This window comes from Portunus trituberculatus, unplaced genomic scaffold (genome assembly GCF_017591435.1).
Source record: "Portunus trituberculatus isolate SZX2019 unplaced genomic scaffold, ASM1759143v1 PGA_scaffold_412__1_contigs__length_14186, whole genome shotgun sequence".
NCBI classification, from domain to species: Eukaryota; Metazoa; Arthropoda; class Malacostraca; order Decapoda; family Portunidae; genus Portunus; species Portunus trituberculatus.
In genome coordinates, this window is record NW_025541580.1 from 2,436 (window position 1) to 7,500 (window position 5,065).

Here is a 5,065-nt window from a genome sequence, read left to right on the forward strand (position 1 = left end):
ATTTGGCATGCGACCTTCCTCTGACACGGAACGGATCGTGTCAGAGTGTCATCGCAATAGCTACGGGGAGAGGGGTGGTTGAGATTTCCCGGGGCTGGGAGCGCGGGAGTGTACGGCCGCGCGCCACCCAGCTACGGTTTTGGATTTCGCTCCCGGGGCTTGGAGCGCGGGCCGGCCGATCCCGTAGCTGGCTCGCGCCTCAGCTACGGGATCGGACTGGCCTCCCGCACCCAAACCCGCGTCACTTTCACATCTTCCTCAAAGTTTGGTTTTTGGGCGAAATGGGTCCAAATTTTGGCTGCCGGGGTTTTTTGCCACTGCAAGCACGCTGTAGGAGTTTGGTTGCAATCGGAGCAAAAAAAAAAATTTGGAAGTAGAGCGGGTGGTCGGCTACGGCGTCGAGATTGTCCCGCAGGTTTTCCTGCGGGAGAAAAATCAATTCCGTAGATGTAGCATTGGGTCCAAAATGTGAATTTCACCGAGTTCGAGTTTGAAAATATAGTAAGGAGAAGGGGTCTGACGGCTCCTTCTCCCGACCCAGGCCCGATCCATGTCTAGCCCACAACCGCTGGCAGGTGAGCACATTCGACGGCTGCTGAGACGCACGACGTTTCGTTTGGCCTCTTATCCCTGCACACTTCTCGCCAAGGTTGTGACTTGTAAATCATGGGCGTAGGTTTATCATGTACAGACCGGTAGAATGAACGGCGGACGTGCATCGCTAACAATTCACTTTGACTGTCCATGTCATTGGTCTCTACGCGCGTGGCCCACCCATCTCCTCTCCCTAGGATGAGAAGCTTCACGGCATTAGCTGCGGCTCATCGTGGAGGCGACACTGTGTGTGGTGTTTGCTTAAGCGATTTGCCTTCAAGTCAGCGCCCCCTCTCTTTTTTGATGAGGTTACACCGCTCTCCGTGCGCTTGAGAGTCTAGTTCTTGAATCGATTCTTCCTATGCGATGGTCGGTTGGAACTTGTCACACACTACACTACCAGCGGACGATGACGCCTGTTTCCTTGGGTGCTGGATCGTCGTCCACTGCTGCTGTTACTACTAAGCTATTCTTGTTGCGTTTGTTCGCCTGTGTAGCTACTAGTATAAAGTAATTGCAGCGGTGGGGCCGGCGGCGGGAGAGGTAACAGTCCGCTTCGTTCTTGTCTAGAGAGACGGAACTAAACCCCAAAATGATATACGAGAAAGGGGCGCGGCGTCGTTAAGAGACGTTCATTCGTCTTAGACGCGTAGCGACTAATCCCCAAACCCCTCCCACTCTGTAATGCTGTTTGGATGACACGTTACTGAAAGAGTGGTGAATACTTTTTATTATATAGCAAGCAGTGCGTGTGTATGTATACAGGCATGTGTATGTATGTATACTACTACTACTACTACTACTGCCGGTGGTACAACCTCTGCCTCTGCATATGAAGCCGTGGTGTGGCTTACTTACTTACCTGCCTCTGCTGTGTGGCGAGGTTATGTGGATGTTTCTCACGACTCTAAAGTTGGCTTCGACAACAACCGGGTAGGGGTCCGCCTCCTCAAAATCTGAGATACGGGGCGCGCGATCCGCGAAAGGGTGTTCCGCCTAGGGAGATGTTGGGTCTCCTGCTGATGGTCAGAGCAATAGCGAAGGAACTGGCCCGATAGCAACTCGGTTGCTCAATAAGAATCAGTCCTGCCCAAACAAATAAGTGAGGGTGAGCAACTCAGAAGGGACTGGATCACACAGATTGGGGTCGTCCTTATGTGAAGCGTTTGAGAGGCGCCGTTGCTTCAACTATTGTCGTGAGCGTTCCATAGCCTTTAAGCCAGTGGTTGGTGGAAGCTACACTTGACTCAATAATGTGGTCAGTGTGGATGGAATTCGGCATGTCAGTGGCGAACGACGACGACTGCCTGCCTGCGGCTGCTGCTGCTACTCCTTATTACCTTGCCTTGGGACTTCGACTTGGTGGGGCCTATTGGGGGGGCCTTCACCCACGGAGAAAGTGCCAGCACACAGTCTTCTAAGTGGTAGTGCGATGCTCAATGCAACACCATATAAATCCGCGAACAAGAAGAGATATTATTATAAGCCTCGGTAATTCCTGACGAGCATGTGAGCACACTACATATAATAGTGCTGGGGTCGAGGGGGTAAAGGTAATAATGGTGGTGGTGGTGGTGGTTGTGGGTCGTCGGTTGTCTCGTTGCTTGGCGAGCTGATTGAGTTGGATTGACGGATTGTTTATGGGGGTGTGTGTGTGTGTGTGCGTGCGGGCTAGGACGGGCTGTCCCTCATCTTATAAACACAAGACGTCCGTCCGACCGAGCGCGCACACGATGACACGCACTCCACTCCATCTAAAACCCTAACGAGGAATTCACGGAAGGGCACCACTGCTCTGGTAGAGCCTATTGTGTGTGTGTGTGTGTGTGGGCTTGGCAACCCCACCCAGCAGCGTCGCGACACAGCGTCGGGCGTTTACCTTCCCTACTATTATTACAAGAGTTTACTACTTATTATTAAGCTGAGGGTGTTAGTGAGACTTCACCCCATGATGCGAGAGAGTAAAACTCGGGAGAGGAGAGAGAGAGAGAGAGAGAAAGAGAGGTGTCAGATTAAGCACCTTCCGTCAATTCCTCATTAGGGTGGTGGTGGAGCCTATTGTGGGTGGGCTTGGCAACCCCACCCAGGTGCTGCTGTTATGATGCAAAGGGAGCGTCGCGACACAGTGTCGGGCGTTTACCTTCCCTACTATTATTACAAGAGTTTACTACTTATTAAGCTGAGGGTGTTAGTGAGACTTCCTTCACCCCATGATGCGAGAGAGTAAAACTCGAGAGAGAGAGAAAGAAACAAGCAAGGTGTGACAGAGAGAGAGAGAGAGAAATAAAGAGGGCAAGTGTCAATCAAGCATACACGCCTTGACGTGTATGGAGGGCAGCAGTAGAGCTGCTCTGGAGTATTGAGAAGGAGGAGGGGTTTGATGTTTGATGTGCGACTCTACACTACGAGTGCCTTCATCATCACATTTTGCTACCTGGTTGATCCTGCCAGTAGTCATATGCTTGTCTCAAAGATTAAGCCATGCATGTCTAAGTACAAGCCGAGTTAAGGCGAAACCGCGAATGGCTCATTAAATCAGCTATGATTCATTGGATCTGTACCCACACTTACTTGGATAACTGTGGTAATTCTAGAGCTAATACATGCACCACGTCTCTGACCGCAAGGGAAGAGCGCTTTTATTAGTTCAAAACCGGTCGGGCCTCGGTCCGTCACCCCATTGTGTTGAATCTGAATAACTTTGAGCTGAGCGCACGGTCTCCGCACCGGCGCCGCCTCTTTCAAGTGTCTGCCTTATCAGCTTTCGATTGTAGGTTATACGCCTACAATGGCTATAACAGGTAACGGGGAATCAGGGTTCGATTCCGGAGAGGGAGCCTGAGAAACGGCTACCACATCTAAGGAAGGCAGCAGGCACGCAAATTACCCACTCCCGGCACGGGGAGGTAGTGACGAAAAATAACGATGCGAGACTCATCCGAGGCCTCGCAATCGGAATGAGTACACTTTAAATCCTTTAACGAGGATCTATTGGAGGGCAAGTCTGGTGCCAGCAGCCGCGGTAATTCCAGCTCCAATAGCGTATATTAAAGTTGTTGCGGTTAAAAAGCTCGTAGTTGGATTTCAGTTCTGGACTGACGGTTCACCGCCCGGTGCACACTGTCACGCTCCGAACAGTTTTTAACCGCCCGCTGGCTCGCACGGGGTGCTCTTCATCGAGTGTCCCGCGTGGCCGGCAGAGTTTACTTTGAAAAAATTAGAGTGCTCAAAGCAGGCTACATTGACGGCCTGAATGCCTATGCATGGAATAATGGAATAGGACCTCGGTTCTATTTTGTTGGTTTTCTGAACCCGAGGTAATGACTAATAGGAACAGGCGGGGCATTCGTATTGCGACGCTAGAGGTGAAATTCTTGGACCGTCGCAAGACGAACTACTGCGAAAGCATTTGCCAAGGATGTTTTCATTAATCAAGAACGAAAGTTAGAGGTTCGAAGGCGATCAGATACCGCCCTAGTTCTAACCATAAACGATGCTGACCAGCGATCCGCCGGCGTTATTCCCATGACCCGGCGGGCAGCTTCCGGGAAACCAAAGTCTTTGGGTTCCGGGGGAAGTATGGTTGCAAAGCTGAAACTTAAAGGAATTGACGGAAGGGCACCACCAGGAGTGGAGCCTGCGGCTTAATTTGACTCAACACGGGGAACCTCACCAGGCCCAGACACCGGAAGGATTGACAGATTGAGAGCTCTTTCTCGATTCGGTGGGTGGTGGTGCATGGCCGTTCTTAGTTGGTGGAGCGATTTGTCTGGTTAATTCCGATAACGAACGAGACTCTGGCCTACTAACTAGTCGACGGATCTCCAGCAATTGGTGTCCAGTTCGCAGCTTCTTCTTAGAGGGATAAGCGGCAATTCTAGCCGCACGAGATTGAGCAATAACAGGTCTGTGATGCCCTTAGATGTTCTGGGCCGCACGCGCGCTACACTGAAGGGATCAACGTGTCCTCCCCCTCCGAGAGGAGCGGGTAACCCGTTGAAATCCTTTCATGATAGGGATTGGGGTTTGCAATTGTCTCCCATGAACGAGGAATTCCCAGTAAGCGCAAGTCATGAGCTTGCGTTGATTACGTCCCTGCCCTTTGTACACACCGCCCGTCGCTACTACCGATTGAATGATTTAGTGAGGCCTTCGGACTGGCGCTCTTGGATGCCAGGCCCGCGCGGTATTACTGCCGCCGGGCTCTCGGCGCCTCGAGCTGACGGAAAGATGTCCAAACTTGATCATTTAGAGGAAGTAAAAGTCGTAACAAGGTTTCCGTAGGTGAACCTGCGGAAGGATCATTATCGTGACGTTTCTGAAAGGAACGCAACTAAAAGTTAAAAAGCTCGCACCAGGGTGGCGGGGTCTGGCCTAATCAATCAGTCAGCAGCTCCTGCGGGAGAATGGCCGTGTGCCACCGTCCGCAGGAGTACAACAAGTAGTAGGGGCCTCCTTGCCTGTCAACAGG

The 5,065-nt window shown here is 51.6% G+C and overlaps 1 non-coding gene across 1 annotated transcript; it reads left to right on the plus strand.

Moving 5' to 3' along the window:
• The first annotated feature begins 3,025 nt into the window (after positions 1–3,025).
• LOC123500572 lies at positions 3,026–4,901 on the plus strand. Its single transcript, XR_006673382.1, has one exon. It is a non-coding gene; the product is annotated as a small subunit ribosomal RNA (ribosomal RNA).
• The last annotated feature ends 164 nt before the right edge of the window (positions 4,902–5,065 follow it).